General features: G+C 38.5%; 1 protein-coding gene across 2 annotated transcripts in view; it reads left to right on the forward strand.

Moving 5' to 3' along the window:
- SHANK2 (SH3 and multiple ankyrin repeat domains 2) overlaps positions 1 to 16,575 on the forward strand; it is a 335,607-nt gene that overhangs the window by 18,185 nt on the left and 300,847 nt on the right. For both annotated transcript variants that reach the window (XM_064657129.1, XM_064657130.1), the window contains exon 3: positions 7,177 to 7,237. The gene's annotated coding sequence lies outside the window, so the exon portion shown is untranslated. The remainder of the gene's footprint in view (positions 1 to 7,176; positions 7,238 to 16,575) is intronic.

The raw sequence follows: 16,575 nt of genomic DNA on the forward strand, positions 1-16,575 counted from the left end.
GTTGTGTTCATGGTGACTTACTTGCTAAACCTTAATGAAATTTTAAATTAGCACCTATGTTTTCTTTATTATTGAGATGATTGTCATGGTATTTTTACTAAGAACAGTTTAATCTTCCACGACAGGTTGGTATAATTATTTGAAAAGTATTTGACATATATTACACTTTATCGTACATTTCTATGTCCTTTAAATACTGCTAGTGTGATATAAACTGATTTATTCCCTTTGATAACGGCAAATGTTTTTATTAAGAGAATTTTTAACCCAACCCCCCCCCCCCCATACTAACAATCCTGTCCACTTAGACCAACCTACATGTGGTACAGATTGGGAATGGATTGAGCTGTGTGTTCGCTCCAGTGGAGCTGCAGGCAGGACCTGGCAGTGGAATAATTCAGTTGTGGGCAGGACCTGCACAGGTCAGCCTGGTTTCTCTCCCTTTCATTATTCCATCTTTCATCTTTCTTCACTTAGTGTAGCTCAGCTAGCAAAGTTAATAGATTCCCATCTTTCATGGAAATTCCTGTCTTTAAGAGGATGATAAAGAAACAGAGGCTGCAGCTGCCCTGAGTTGTGATTTATAAGTGGGGGCAATGATCTCCCTCCTGCTGTCACAAGTGACAAGTGTTTCCACAACGCAGCAGTGATTGTTGAGATGGGACATGTAAATAAAACAGAGCTGTCTGGGCTGCTTAACAGAGCAAACACGGCACTCTGCTCCTGGAGGGGATTCAGACTCTTTCTTCCTTCTAGGTAACTGGAATCTGTGCATTCATCCACTTCTTGGAAATATTCTTTTCTCTTTGGTCAACAACTGGTAACATTTACAACCCTTTGAAAGTGCTGAATTCTAAAAACCCAAGCCTTTGTTTGCTAAATACAATCAATAGGTTTTCCTTTGTGATCTAAGGCTCAAAATCCAGCTATGGGATAGGTAGAAAATGGGTGTAAATCTTCCTTTGAATCACAAAGTTCACCACCACTCACAGAACAAAAGACTAGAAAATTTGCAGAGCAAAATTTAGGGTTGAATTCATTGAGTTGGACAGATCTGATGAGTTACATGAAAAATTACATCCAGGGTGAGTACCTCCTGGCTCTTGGAAAAGCTTTTATTATTTAGTACGTGTCATGGATTTTTGCACTATTTGGGAAATGAAATAATTATGAGCCATGAACTGAGGATGGCACATTTTTCTTTCATCACTGATTGCTGATAATTTGCAGCAGTACTTATTACTTTAATTATATTGCCATTTTATGTTTAGATAAGCATAGGAAGGAGGTATTTTTCTTTTCATATGTGATCATTTTTTAAACCTACTACGATCAGGCAACCAAAATGGAATATCTGATGTTAGACCTATTTAGAATGAAATAATTCTTTATATATAGGCTTTTCTAATATGGGTCTTCACAAACTGTTTTGGAGTGGAAATGTTTAATTTTAGAAATGCTGAACACAGACATTGAATAGGTTGCACATAAACTATTAGCAAGACATCCAGATACTTTTGGGGGAATGAAAATGATTGTTGGCTGTGAACATTTTATTCTTGAACTTGAATTTAATGTTTAGCCAGAGTTGCAGTTGCTTTAGTAGCGAAGAACCATCCTCTAATGAACTGCCAGGTGTACAAATTGCCTCATGTGGTCTCTTCCTATTTGAATTCTCCTTAGTTGATGACATGTTCCAGGGCCTCAAGAATCCTCATCATACAAATTGAACCACGCTTTGCTTCAGGTGATTCTCAGTCCAAGTGCTATTTAAATACTTTGCAAGCCCTTCTGATCCTGACTATTCAGTGTTTGCCCTACAGGGACCTTTTTAAGGAAGGTTATACCACCCTAAGTAATTTGTTAGAGAAGACAAGAGTGGTATGATCTGAATTTGGGGCCGTCCCACTTTATGAGAGGAGAAGGGAAATCAAGAAAACTCTTGCCATGAGGGTTCCTGCTGTGGCTCCTGTACTTGGGAAATCTCTGGCATAAAGCAGCACAGTGACATGTTGGATTAAGAGTTCTGCAAGACTGTTTCTGCAGCAGGACTGCCCAGCAGCATTTCGAAGGATTTCTAACTGTTATGGTGCTTGTCCCATTTAAAGCCCTAGACTATTTGTTTTCTGCTTAAAAGTGGGATATTCTTGTATGACAGACCAGAATTCTGTGTAATTTGGATCAGATAGTTACATTCAGCTTATTTTGAGATAGTAAAGCTTATGAGTTTACTTGTGAGTTGCTGTACTCCACATTTATTCAGGCTGATCAAACTGCTATAGCAAATACGTAGAATCCTGACTCCTGCTGTCACAGGAAGGAAAAGGTCATAATCTTCATAAACTTTGCACCTTGTCTTCCCTCCTCCTCCAAATCTAGGGAATTGGAAGAAGCCATTTTGTGCCTGAGTGGGAAACAGTGGCTGAGAGATCCCTCCTGTACCTCTGCTTTGCATTTTTGTGGAACATCCCTGTTTTAGTGCTAATTTGTCTCATTTTAGTATATTCTGGTGGACAGACTCTTGATGCTGCTTTTTTTTTCTGTCTGTTAAGTGTCTTCAAAGAGCCGAAGTGTGGGACTATGGAGATTCTCTGTCTTTAATGTATATGAAATTAAGAGTACACATTTATATTGTCTGGATTTGAATAGGAATTAAATTTTGTTTGGTTTTTTGGTTGTTGTTTTGTTCTTGGGTTTTTTTTTTTTTTTTTTTTTTGCTGCTGGCATAAATTTGCTGCCATAAGCAGTGAATAATCTGAAGCTACAAAGCATCTGGCATTTTTGAAGACCATTCTTTGCTACCACACAATATACAGGCATTTAAGCCATTATGTTTAGGCTGCTGAAGAAAAAAAGATAACAGTAGTTGAGCATAGCCAAAAATTAAGAGAGTCACAAATATGTGAATTCATTCCAGTAAGTGTTTGAGCAGCTGTAGATTTGGTATTTATTCTGAAAGGATTCATGTGGACTTCTTTCTATTCTGAATTTTAAATATATGCCCAAATATAGCGTCTCCTGATGTATAAAATAACTATTTTTCCACTTCCTTGAACTGTTTTCCTGATTCTGTTCACATTTCCACCTCATGACCAGACTTTGTTTGCTCTGGCTTTATATAATGGCAGGATTAGCTGATAGGAGTCTCTCAAAATCTCAGATAGCTCTTCTCTTGCTACATTCATTTTTCAGCTCCTTGCTTTGTTCTTTGCTAGTCTGGAATTAAATCAGGTTTGCTTGTTATGTCTCTCCCAGGCAGGATTTGAATCCATCATGTCCATATGTGCTTGGTCCTAGTAGTTACCTCATTTCAGCTCTAGTTTAACTTGGGGACAAGTGCAGAATTCAATGTGTGTGTTTGGGGACTGTTAGTATTAAAGACATCTGGAAGTCTCTGAGTATTACTAAACTAATGGACTGCCTGGAGCTTTACAGTGCAAAGTGCCTTCAGCTGCCTTTAAATTATATGAGTATACTGTTAAAGCAGCAGTTGGTACTTCAGTGCATCATAACTGCCCTGCTTTAGCAGTTTTTTTACTGAACTAGGTTGTGTAAATTATTCTCTAATCCCGTGAACTCTGTTGGTATTCATGTTTTGTATACATCACATATAAATTACCTTTGATTTCAGAGGCATATGTGCTAATAAGAGGGTCTTCATGGTTGATGACATCTTTGTGTACATGAAAATAGAGAAAACAGGGTGCTGTGGTAGCATTAAGGGTTGTTTGTGTTCAGAAAAGTTAAGGTTAAATTAATGACATTTGTTGTTTGGAGTTGTATTAATTAAAACGTGCTAATCCTGTCATTGGATGCTCCCAAATGCTTCATTTTTGGGTGTTTCAGCATATCCATTTTCTGTGCCATCCTCATGAATGTACAGAGATGGGGATTTCTCTGTGGCTGTGCAGGCATCTGTGCTGCTTGGTCAGGTGGGAGACACAAACTGGGAATGCTCTGGCGTTGAAGTAGTGTGAAGAAGTTATGCAGAAATATTCACTCGAGTTTGCCAGTAGGGTTGTATGGTTTTTGTTGACTCATGTTTGTGTGAGTCGGAATAAATGTATGTTTGTATAGGCATGACTTGTCTACTCAGTAGTAGAATTTACTTGAGCTTTGCTGGTTTTATTTAGTCACTTTTACTTTTCTAGATGTGCACGTGGCATAGAGAAACACCCAGAAACAAGGTTAAATCCCTGTTTAGAAAACTCCTTAAACGTGTTGCCATGAAAAAAAAAGGGATGCAAAAATCTCGACATTTTAATTCCGTTTGTTCAAATTCGTACAAATACTGGAACATTTCTTACTTTGGGAAAAGATTTGACCTGTGTCCTTTTGGGAATGTTCATTCTGCAGCACAGTGGCACAGCAAGGGCTTTCCTCCAGCAGTGGCAGCAGCTGGGTTTGGGAGGCAGTGTCCTGTTTAATTCACCGGGGGGAAAAAGAGCAGGAATAAGGAGCTGAGGAGAGAGAGGACTATAAATACTGCCTGGCTGCAGCTCTGCTACTCCCTGAACCAAGTTGCTATTGCTACAGTGTACACTGCAAAAATGTCACATCTCCTCACTGTGCAGCACTGAATGGTGTGGAGATAGCCAACTGCACCCCTTGCCTCTGCTTTCACTTGGACTTACAGTTTGGGGTTTTATAGTTTTACAGTTTGGGGTTTTATAGTTTTACAGTTTGGGGTTTTATAGTTTTACAGATTGGGGTTTTATAGATTAATTTGATAAAGAAAATGTGACTTATGTGACTCTCCTCCTTATCCATCTCCTCCTGCTTTAAAATGGCTCTTGAATTTACCGTTCAACTTCCACTAAATTTTCTATAGGAACAGAAACTTTTGAAGGTGTTACATTCCCACAAAGAGTTAAAAATGGGAGATTTGGTGTAGGAGAGGCCCACACTGGAGCTCCGAAAAAGGAAAAACATGTTGCCTGTTGTGTTTGGTGTCTCCTCAGGGATGAGCCTGAGCAGGGCTGTGTTCTCTTGTCCAGCCATTCATGAAAGCCACGTCTGGAAGGGAAACCTGTTGCAGTAGGATGTGCAAGTAACCAGGGATTTGATAACACAGACATTTATTTAGGGATGCATCAGAAGCTCTGAGATAAAGAGAAGCTTCTGCTCCACTGATCCTGAGCTTGAGGAGCTGGAAAAACAGAATCTGGGAGGGGATTGAGTTTTTGTCTGCCAGAAGGGAGGACAGTTGCTCACTCTTCCAACGACGGTGTCTTCACTGTGTAACCTCACCCAGCCCCATTAAGAAGCCAGGATTGGCACCATTTTTTTATTTTCTATGAATTTCCAATACACAAACACCCTTATTAAGAGAAATTTTCCCTGGTCTTGGCAAAGAAGAGGTTTTTCAAGTTGATTTTCTTATCCTTAGGATTGGCTCTAGAGAGCACAGTGAAAAAGAAGTTAACATCCAAAATGCAAAATGGGTAATTTCTGTAAATAGGAGAATTTGGCCTCCACAGAGAACAAACTGATGGCATTCTCCTCTCTTCCACAGTGACATGCAAAAATTCCTGGCAATGAATTCCTATCTGTAGCTTTTATTTATGGGGAATTTTTAGTAGCTGAATGCTTAACATTTATGATGCTGTTGTTAATTTGGTTGTTTACAAACAAAATCCAAAAATATTTGCTGTTGCTCTGGTCATACCTTTAGTAAATCTCAGCAATATTTGTCCTAAACTGACCAAGGTATAAATCTTTCCTAAAGCCAACAAAGCCTGGTTTTGGAGTGTGTTGAGCTGATGTGTCAGCATTTGAGAGCAATTTTGGCAAGTTTCATCTGTGATTGATATATCCAGTCCCAAGTAATTCCTCCTCTGTCTGGATCCATTTAGAAACTGAAAGCTAGTGCCTGTAAAAGAGATGATTCAGAAGTGGAAGCAGTTTTTCCCATCCCAAAGATTATGAAACCTGTTAGTATGATTTATTTTGCTTTACTTTTAATCTGCTGCCTTCTTTCCTTGTATGGATTCTGAGTTTTACCTGGTGAGAAACAGCTGATGAACTTTCTTACCGCCCTGTCTTGTAACCTTAATGATAGTGGAGTTCACATTTACATCTCCCACTCCAAAAATGCAAAACCTACCAAGTTTAATGTCAAATGCAGCTGACATTGGTAAAAAATACCGTAGTTCAGTGTGGGAAATGTCCTTCAATAGCTTTTTTTTTTGTTGCTTCTGTAAGACAGTTGTGCAGAATTATGCAGGTGCTGGAGACAGATTTGCAAGTATTTTCTTCCTATTCCAAACATTTTGAATAGCTATGTTTATTTTTAGTAAAATACGTCAAAGTCTAGCTTTACTTAAAGTGTCTAAAAGAGAGTGCCTGTTTAGACCTCTTATTGTGCTTAGAAGTAAAAGATGTAACATGATCTAGTTGTATTTTGTTGTGGAGTATTGTACACCAGACTACCCCAAAAAGTAAAAAAAGGTTTGTCAAACTTGCTTTTGCAATGGAAATCTCTGGATTTTCCCTTCCATTTATATCTGTAAAAGGAGGAAATATATAACAGGGAGGAATTTTTTCAGCATGAGCTTCTACCGACATTAAAATTTGAATCAAGTCATGCACTTCAGGGATAGAAGTTATTTGGATGTAGACTATGCCTGCTGATCCAGGAGCTGGACTGGCATGTCTGATGATTTGGGGAATCCCTTTGGAGGCCTGGAAACAGCAGACCCTAATCTCTGGATGTCAACTGGACTTGGGGAAAAACCAAGCATCTTACTGCTCAAATTTGGGTTGTTCACCAGCTACACATTTCTGGGATGCTCAGTGTTCTGCCAAGACTTAAATCAAGGAAGATATCAGTGGGAAACAGCAGAGCATTGTCTTTCACCTTCTGTCAGATCTGGCCTGAAATTATGTCTTTCTTGATAACCCAAAGACCTTATTTTTGTCTTAGTACTGACTTCATGCTGCCAGAAGCACTCTGGAGTGAGTGAAGTCACATCAGGCTCTGCCCTTGGAAGGCTCTCCATAGTATTTTTGTTACAGCATGATGAATATGTTGAAAATTTCCAATATTTTAAACTTCCTTTCTCTCTCCCATCAAAATCTTCATGCCTGCATTATTGATTTTAAATAGGGTGGCCATTAGGTTGCTTCATTTCTTTCTCCACGTGTAAATCTTTACATCTTTCTGTGTTTCTACAGGAATCTGAGATGAGGGTGAGCTAGATTCTGATGATCATCTTGCTGTCACCTGTATTGACAGGTAAGTGTGCCAAACTAATTTTGTAACGAAATTGTTGAAGTTATTCTGGTCAAGTGGGCAAACCTGAAAAACCTACAGCCCAGGAACTTCACCCATGTGTGGTGCTGCATTCTAAGGGGTGTTTCAATGAAGAGATGGCCAAAAATGCCTGAAAAATCTGCTTGATCCCCAACAAGGAAAATGTTCCTCCTCCTGGTTTCTGGTGTTGGTTGGATCATGAGAATGATCTCAGAGCAGAGGAATTTGCAGCTTAACTGTGGCCTGGAGTGAAGGTGGCTGGCACATCTCGTAAACTCGTAACAACTCTCCTGCTCTTCCTCCTCCTCCAGAATGTGCTTTAAATATGAACTAGCAGGTAGACTAATTTATAATATTTCTTGTATTAGACAAGATAAACACTCTTTTTTAAAATTTATTTAGGGGCAATTTATTAATGGAGTCACTGCAAATTTGCAACTGATATTAAAACTGGATAAAGAATTGTTGGGTTTTTGTACTGTAATACCTTGTACAATTAGGTGAGAACTGATGGACCAGTGAGTCAATGTAGATACACTGTGCTACACCACAATCATATTCCTTTTTATCTTTTTTACCTTATCTGCTGCAATTTCAGTGTTTTCTATTCAAAAAGGCTTCTAATCTTTGTATTTATTATATTTTTTTTTTATCTTAGCTTTGCTGTGGTTCTTTCAGAACACAATTTAAAAAGTTTTGGTAGTACTCTGGGGACAATTTAGTGCTATTTATGCAAAACAATTTCTTAAAGTGACATTATTTTCTTGGCTTCCAGTTCAATCATTACAAAATAAAGAGAAATATTAAACTCAGAAATCAGAAAACTAGAACAAAAAGGACACTGATTTGAAATTAGGTTTCCTTTGGTAAAGCTTGATGCTTCTCTATGATCTGCAAACTAAAAAACTCATTTTCTCTGTGATGAGAGAAGCTGAAGGTGCCTTGTCTTGCACTGGCTGCTGCAGTGTTTTGTGTTAATGCACATTATGGGCACAGATCAAAGATTGGATAGTGAGTCTTAACAGCTTTGGATGAGCACGGGAAGCAAAGAGAAAATAGAGAAACAATGTAAAATGTGTGAGATTTATTGCTGTAAAGTGTGTAGTGACATGAAGTAGTATAATCTGGGAATAGCAGTATAGTCTGAGAAAATGGGAAAAGGGGAAAAATATTAATAAAATATTTGTACCTTAAAGGCCAGTACAACAAAAGTTTCTGGTTTATCAGGGCATTTAATAACTGACTGTTTGCTTCAGTGGCAGGGTCACTATCAAAGATAAATACACCAGTCAAAAGACAAAGGTACAGAAACAGGTGTGCAAATTTGGATTTTAAGTATTGTATTTGACATTGTGTTGAGTTGATGGGAATAATTTTTTTTGTTGGCTGAAACGTTTAAGTGAGTTTGCAGTTGTGGTGAGGAGCTTTTCAAGAGTCAGGATGGTCTTCAGTCTATGGTGTGACCAAAATAATCCATCATGTATCCCTGATAAGGGATGCATACAGAAGTGAGAAAGTGTGGTGAAAGGAATTATATAAAATAATTCTAGAACAGGAAAAAAAAAATCTCAAGTAATGAATTCTTAAATTATATACTCAGTGTGGGAAACAGAAAGGCCTCATCAGTGTGTGGCTGAACTACTTTTCAATTAAGTCTGAAGCATAAGGAGCAGCAGTTACTCATAACTACCTTTGATGAGTTACAAACACTGAAACAATGTTTAAAATATAGATGTGACTGTGGAAGGCCTTTGCTTACCTTTTCAGTCTTGTTTTTTAATTTTTTTGAATGTCACTCTTCCCCATTGACATTCACTGCTGTCCCAGTCACTGCAGACATTCCTGGCTGAGCACGTTGTGAGAGCCAGCAGTGACAGTGGGGTTTGTCACAGGCTGTGAACACTTCTCTGTGCTTTACATGCTGGGAGTGGGTACTGAACTGGTACTTTCATGCCAGGCCTGTGGTTTTCTTAAAAATATTATTATTGTATGTCTTCGTTGCATGGTTTTGAGTCTTTAGGTTAGGTGGTTTTGTTGTGGGGTTTTGCCCCCCCTACCAATATATATTTAACAGCTTTTATTACACTATACAAAATATTGTGCATAGAATCCTGGAATGGTTTGAGTTGGAAGGGACTTGGGAGACCATCTAATTCCTACTCCCTGCCATGGGCAGGGACACCTAGACCAGGCTGCTCCAAGCCCCATCCAGCCTGGACTTGAACACTGCCAGGGGTGGGGCAGCCACAGATTCTCTGGGCAACCTGTGCCAGGGCCTCACCGCCTGACTAAACAATATCTTTCTAACCTTAATTTCTCTTCTTTTAGTTTAAAACCATTCCTTGTCCTGTCGCTATCTGCCCGTGTAAGAATTCACTCTCCCTCTTTTATATAAGCTCCTTTTAAGGAGCATGTAAGAAAATTCAACTCTGATATACAGAAATAGTCCCTCTCCATGTATGACTGAAGAACCATGTGGAGAAGAGCAGTTTAGATTTATTAAGGACTGGGGAAAACTTTTGAAGTGAGGCAGCTAGTGATGGCAAATGTAAAAAAAAACCAAACCAAACATCTGTGATGCAGACTAAATAAAATCTGTGGCAGAACATTAGGCAGACATAAAATCTAATGGCAAATCTCTTTCTAATGCTTGAATTGAACAAAATATGTTTCTAGTTTTATGCTAATGCTGAAAAGAAGGGCTTTTCTCTCTCTGTCTCTGCCTTCCTTGTTCCTGCAAACAGCAAAGCGGAGTGTGGGTTTTGTAAATCTCATTAATGGGTATGTCCTGAAGGATTTGGTTCATATGATGGGCTTAATTATTTCCTTCCCTGCACAGCTGCATCCCAGGGTAAACAGAGCTGCCTGGATGCTGTTCCTCTCTTCTAATGAGGTGCAGGGATACACAGCTCTGACAGCAGCAACAGCAGCGTTGGGAAATGAGCTTTGCATGGGAATTGTTCCGATTTACCAACACACACAGAAAGATTTGGGCAGCAACTAGGAAGAAGTTAAGCAAACTGAGAGGTGCATCTTATAAGGTCACCCCAACCCCCTATTCTGTAGAAGACTAGGAGTCCTTTCAAGCACAGTATTACTGGGCATCACTGCTTTTCATGCTCCCACATGGGTGGCCTTCCCAAAAGTCTGACTGTCAAATCCTGTATCAGCAGCTGCTTGTTACCTACAGAACATGGAGTAAGAACTTTTACTAAATGCTTTCTCCATGACAGAAACTGATAGTAGTAAGCCTGGAGTTCAAGTGATGATGTTTTTTCTATTAAGAATATTTTAAATCCTGATTCAGTCAAGATTTTTTTTTAAATGCTTTTATATTCAGTTTGCGTATCTTGATTAGACTGGGATAATTTCCATGGCTGGAATCTCCAATGTGTGCTGTCATAAAATTATAAATGGTAATGAATTCACTTAATCAGGTCTTACAGAGGTACAATCAACATGAAATCTAGTCAATTAGAAATAAATTTGTTTAAAGTATTTCTGGTTCTCCAACAGCCTCATTTGAGGGCTTGCATTACCCGTGTCTGAACTAGAGACGTACCCAAACAGATAGAAACTACACTTTGGAAAGAAATCACTGTGATATAAATAAATCCAGAACTTCTGGTGATGCCGAAATGTACCTGAATCTCTGTTATAAAATGACTTTTAAGTAGTGAAAACTTGAAGAGTTTGTTACAAATCTGTATTTTCAAACAATAACATTCTTTCTGGTTTTTGTTTCCCTACTTTAGTGCAGTAGTCACAAACATGTCTCTCATTCTGTTTCCTTCTTGCCTAAGAAGTTTTTATTTCTCAAGCTGTTTACTGAAGATAATTAAACATTGATAGTCAGTGAGGAAATTGTCTCTTTTCATCAGTTTTATTGTTTTGTTCACCTAAATTTTGGCTAGCTAAATTTGGTAATAAAGAGTTTCTTATCTATATAATGAATAGAATCAAAATCTCAAAAGTCAAGAAAATAATTCAGTTCTACAAAAGTGCTGTGCTGCCTGGGTCACTTGGGCAGATCATTAAACCTTTCATCGTTCACCTACAAAATCCTAAAGAATGTCCTTAATTGTGCCATGAGCACAGGTTGGAGTTTAAGTTAAAGCCTAAGATGTGCTTGGGAAATAATGAAGCAAGATGCAGATAAGGTCAGCAGAGTTCCTTTTTATAAAATTTCCTCTGGAAAAAAAAAAGTCAGATAACTTTTCTGCAATTGGAGTAAGAGAAGCCTGGAGACCATCTGTCATGGGAAGCAGGGATATTTGCTGCACACACACACAGATGGGCTCAGGGATAGTGAGGACACAGCATGTGGCTTTACTTTCACTGCAGTTTGGCTAAACCAAGGGCTGGGCACCTGCCCTAGTTCTCCAGTGTGTGCATCTTCCTGGGTCACCATTTGTTTGTTGCTTCCCTCTTGATTAAGAAAAGAAATTAAGTGTGTGAAGGCCAGGTAGTTCTGCCTTTTTTCCCTCTCTATTAGTGGTCCTGAAGTCAAGACTTCGTCTGGCTCAGCTACTCAGATATTTAAGCTGAAGCTGAACTAGACATTTATTCATCCACGATATTGCCCGGTGTAAAAATAATGGTCACATCTTGACCCGTCTTTGTCCAAGTTTTCCTGATCTGAGATCCCTGGACCTCATATTAATAATTCAAATGAACCCAAACTGATCAATGAAACTAGTCTCTGCATTTGACAGGTTGGCAATCTCCCATTACAGGGCACTTTGGCACTGGCACAGATTTGCAGACCTGGAGAGTCTCTGTGCTCCCAAATCCCACCCACTAGGCTGCTGAAGATTTTGGGTACCTGGTGTCCTTTACAAATTTCAAGGGGTGCTTCCCCCCAGGTTGAAATATAAATGTTGAAACTAAAGAAGAAAAAAATTCAACATGCACAAGGAGAAAGAGTAATTGATTTTTTTTTCAACCAGCTCTCAAAGATAACTGATAGTTTTATAAGAAAAACAATGCATCTATTTGAAGCTTTGCTTTTTTTAGCTGACATATTATTTCTTTGATTAAACCAATGCAAACCATGAGACTATTCTTGGAAACACAGCAAATAAAATGACACAGTATCCCCCACAGGATCACATCTGAGGAAAATTCAGGTTAAACTTTGTAGCAAACTCTAAATGCTAATCCATATGTAAGGAGAAGAGGGAATCTGCTTTATCTACTCTCAGGACTTGATCTAATCTACATAACAAGACACCAACAGTGCTTCTCTGTTAATGCTTAATTCCATTTGTATTTGAATTATCAGAAAAATGCTTTCTTTATGGATAAAGACGAAAAAGGTTGATAAGCATAAAATACAAATTAACAAGCAACAAAACTGCTTTGTCCACCAGGGATATGAAACTGAGGTAAATATGTGCAACAAGCTTTGATTTTTTTTTTTTAAGCTCCCATTGTAAATCTTTTAAAATTCTCTTATGTCCTTTCTCTTCCAACATACTATAATCTTTTTGATATTTATGTAGTGAAGTGCAAGCAGAGCTGGAAGCAGAAGGGCTAGAAATAAAATTGCTTGGCCTACGTGCTTCTGTTTGGTAAGGAAATTTGGTGGGGACCCAAAAATGACCTTTTTATCCATTGTTTATAAATAGATAGTGACTTTTAAAAATTGAGGTGATGTAAGACTTCAACATTAAATAAAGAACAAGTTATAGCTACTCACATAGTAGCATTCTTGTATTAGATAAGTGAAGGTGAATATTTTCTTTCAGTCGGTGTAACAGCTGCATCAGGAGCATATTTGGTCATAGAATGCTTCCAGGGATGGGGCATCCACAGCTGCTCTGGGCAAAATCTAAACATTATATGGCAACTCCAACCCTACTTTGAATTTATGAGTCCAAGAAAATATATCTCAGATTTGAAATGAAGTGAACGTTGGTATCTGAGATAATACACTTGGCACATTTCATTAAAAAGTGGTGTTGTTTTTCATCCTTATTTAATTGCTACTTTTTTAGCTTCTTTTGTTTAGCATCTGTTTTTTGTGTTTTAGAATTCTGCATTGGTACATCCTGAATAGAGGTATTTTCAAACTGAAAGCTGTTTTTACAATTTAGTGCATACAATTGCTGTAGGATCCAGTCTCTTATTTAATACTTTAAAGTGCATTATGATTTTTCAGTAGATAAAATATAGTGTCCATTGCAAGCAGTATTTAAAGAGTGACTTAGGAGTGCTGTTGGAAAGCAGAAGTTCTAATAAGTGTAAAAACTAGAAGCTATGTTAAAACCAGCTCTAGAAATGAAGAGAGCCTGGAAGCTCCCTGCCTTGGGGCTCACGGTGCTGGATTGTAATTCCTTGTCTGGAAGAATGACCTTTAAATAAAGGTCAGGCAGAATTGCACTGGAAACCTTGCAGGGGCTTAAAAGAAGCCACTTAAGAACTTATATTGCCACTGGGATTTGGCCTTTACTGTAAACTTCACTGGTTAACATTTATAAATACTTGCTATGTTTTCTCTATTAATATATTTGATTTTTTTTTAAAGATTTTTAACCATTTTAACCGACTTTGCTGTGCTAAATCTTTATGCCTGTTTCCCCTTTCTGCCACCAGGTTCTGTTTTCTCATGTAAAAATCCTACTTCAAGTGTTTTTCACGTTTAGCTTCAAACATTCAAAAGCTTTTTCTACATCTGCTTCTCTGCCTGTCATCCAGCCTTCCCCATTCATTACAATAAGTTGCTTGTCTCCTATACTCTTTGTATTTCTTCTTGCCTAAAATGTCTCTTTACATCTGCCTGATTGAACTTCAGCCTTTCCATGACCGTGACCATGACCAGCTGAATAGTTTACAAGGAAAATAAATACTAAGTAGAAGAGACAAAGAACAAAGGGGAAATTTAGCATCCAAAGCTAGTTGGAAACCAAAGAAACTTTTAGAAAACCCTCCTGTGTGTGCAGATTTTGTATGTGGTAATGGTGAAGTACATATGACAAAAAAAAAAATTCTTACAGTGTGAGCTTAAACCCCACTTTGATCATATGATGTTGGTATTTAAGACTCTAAATACCAGAAGTTAATGGGGCTTAGCCTCTTCTTGGCAAGCCAATGTTGTGCGAATATACATGAAAAAGGGATAACAAGCTGCCTCAGAAATAAGAGGCAGCTTCAACAATTTATTCACTCAATTTTCTCCTTCTTTTTCCCTAAAAACAAAGAATGTGGTAAAGTCCCACTCTTTTGCAAAACCATTTGTCATTTGTGCTTAAAATCTATGCTGAAACAGGGCAGTAAGAAGAATCTTCTGAGCTGGGTGTGAGCAAATGGATATGACCACTGATTTTCAATTCTGATTTCAGATCAGTATTTCACTTTTGAAGTAAGAAACTGAGAAACAGCTTCAGAGACAAGTACAGGAGGAATTTTCCTTGTCATCCTGGTACATGAACACTTAATGTCAGCACACATCTTCTAAAATATTTATTTGGAAGTTTTAGTTATTTAACAGAGAGATCAAAAATACATAACCAGACAGTGTAACCAAAGTGAATTTAAGTGAAGGACTGCTGTAGGGGGAATAAAACTGTAATTAGGGGGGTTGTTGTCCCTGTCTGGTGGGACTGGGGGAGCTCCAAGTGCCTCATCCCCCCTGAGCTTTTGCTGTGGGCTGGTTATCATTCTTTGCACATGTCCTGGTTTTCTTCTTGTGGGTATTTTCTTTTAGGTATTGCATTTGCCTGGATGAGTTTTGTATCAGCGGATATTTAGGTACTAATAACATATTTCCATGGGGGTTGATCAGATGTCCTATTTATGCAGATTTCTTTCCTGTCACTCAGTCAGTGGTGTCTCAGATTCACTTTTTGCTGGCAAACATTAATCCTGCCTTCGGATAAAGTGGTTCTGCCCTTTTCAAGCCCTGGCTGTTCCCTTCTGGCCCTCTGCCATCTTCCTCCTGCTGCTTCTGCAAACATTTGCATAGTGATCCAGAGATGTGATGGACACTGAAACCAACCTCCCAAAACATAAAAAAGCTGGAGTTTAACCTGGGTCGGTGTTTTGTTCTGCTTCGGTGTTTGTGTTAATGCGGAGATTAGAGCAGTCTGGGAACAAGAGTGAAGGGGTCTGGGCGTGAGGGAGGGTGGGCTTGCTTCTTCAGGAGGCAGTGCTGGTTAATCCCAGCTTTAAAGTAGGAGTGCAGGGTGAGACTGAACTCATCAAATTGCAAACTGCCCTTTGGAGTTGGTCTTCAATTCAAATTTTCTGCTGCATGACTTCTTCTGCAGAACTGTGGAGAGGTGTGAAATGCATGGTGTGCTGGGATTGTACTCCCCATCTTCAATCTGAAATGCTTTTTTGTTTCAGTATTGCTATAATTAGAAAAGGCAATGCTTGATCTTCTCCAGAATTTTTATTTAATAACTTGTTGAGCTGGTTCTTGAGCTGATATTTGTAATCCTTAGTAAAGCCACAGTTTTAGGAGCTCCTGGCAGGTTCTACACAGACAGAAATCTCTTTCCTGAATACTTTTTCTTCAGAGTTAATAATTAAGTACCTCTTTCTAGCAGTGACTGTTACTGTAACAGCAAACTTTTCTCACAGTCTGGTTAATGGCCTTACTCAGCCTAAACAATGCCGACTCTGTATTCCAGATATTCCCACAGGTAGGTTTTGAACTCGCCTGACAATAGCAGCCTGGAGGGCTTCTCCCTGCAGGCGACAGGGCTGGTATTGTGCAAATGACTGTTTATATAAAAATAGATTGTTCTCATCATGACTAGGAGCCAGTGACCCTTGAATTTGAAACTTTGCTCTGAGACCTGGCCTTGTTGGCCTTGGACAAGGTATTTGATGTGTGTCCCAGCTGTATTTTAAAGAGAAGAGAACTCTTAACTACTCTGATTAGTCCAAATTTCCAATCCTGTGAGACTCTAACCTATGTTCACATGAAAAAAACCAAAATCTCACAGATCAGGGAAAGAACTTTATCCCTCCATGTCCTTTATTGTAGTTTCCCTACCAAAATTTAATCTTAGTTTTAGGGCTACATACAATATATGGACTTAACATGGAACAGATCTTTTAGAGCAGCTTTTTGTGTCTGTAAAGATCACTATGTTCCATATTTACCAATGTGAAACTAGACAGGAATGTTTGTTACTTTGCAGGATCAACAAAATTGCACATAGCCATAATTAAGTTGAAGACTTTAAAACATGATTCTTTGTAGTGGGCGAGTGTTTTGTGTATCTTATAACACCACGTGGGTTTAATGAAGATCCCCTGTGCAATGTGTGTCCCCATCGATGATAATTTAAACCCTTTCATATCAAGTT

This window comes from Pseudopipra pipra, chromosome 6 (genome assembly GCF_036250125.1).
Source record: "Pseudopipra pipra isolate bDixPip1 chromosome 6, bDixPip1.hap1, whole genome shotgun sequence".
Classification (NCBI taxonomy): Eukaryota; Metazoa; Chordata; class Aves; order Passeriformes; family Pipridae; genus Pseudopipra; species Pseudopipra pipra.